Raw genomic sequence first — 917 nt, forward strand, 5'->3', positions numbered from 1 at the left:
TGGGACAGGTGAGCCATCAGGTTTCTAGCTGGGCACCTGAGTGCAGCCTCACCTGAAGCAGGCATAGACGACTTACAAGAAAGTCATTTCTGTCACAATCACCTAATACCCCACGAACCTCAGAGGAGCTGCTTTAAGGGCTCAACTGCCACCCCGCATGTGAAATGTAGAATAACATCCGGATATGGCACCAGGCCCCACTTCTACCACACTCCAGTAAAAATAAACCTTGCTGTCCAAATATAGAGTGGTTAGAAGTGCCATGTTTTACAGGAGAAGAGGCAGTTATTTGGCATTAAAAATAGATGAGTTTTGGCTTCCCTGCAGATCTGGGCAAGAGCACTGCAATTTCCAAATGGAAACCAAGATGGATGGGGTGAGCCCCACTCCGACTGACTCAGCTGTTTAAAAAGTCCCAAGAGAAAACTGCATCCCTTTTCTGGGCCTCAGTTTTCTCCCCCTTAAAATGAAGAGGTTAGATAAGACAACTGACGTCACTTCAAGCGCCCACTTTCTACCAGGCTAGGAGCCCAAGTCCAAGGCTGATCCTCAGGGAGCCAACAGCTTCCCAGGTCATGGGGACCCAGCACAGGCCGAGTGAGTTGGCCCTTCGTTTCATAGCTTACTGCTGTGGGTGGTTTTCCCCAAGGATTTTTAGAACTCTGTCAAGCGCTTTAAACTACCCTTTTGAGTCAAACACATTGTTAATCCTCAAAGACAAGCCAGGAAGTCCTCCTACAGCTAGCCTACCTTGTGAGATGCTACCTTGATAAAAGGAAAGCCAGGCCTAGGATGACAGGGGTGAGCAGTTGTGCGGAGGGTGCTTCTGATCACTAAGGCTGCCATTGCCAAGGGCTGGCCCCAGGACAGGTCCTTGGTCCACACTCCCTTTAATCCTGCAGGGCAGGCACACCAGT

This window comes from Bison bison, unplaced genomic scaffold, assembly GCF_000754665.1.
Source record: "Bison bison bison isolate TAMUID 2011002044 unplaced genomic scaffold, Bison_UMD1.0 scf7180017864259, whole genome shotgun sequence".
Lineage (NCBI taxonomy): Eukaryota > Metazoa > Chordata > Mammalia > Artiodactyla > Bovidae > Bison > Bison bison.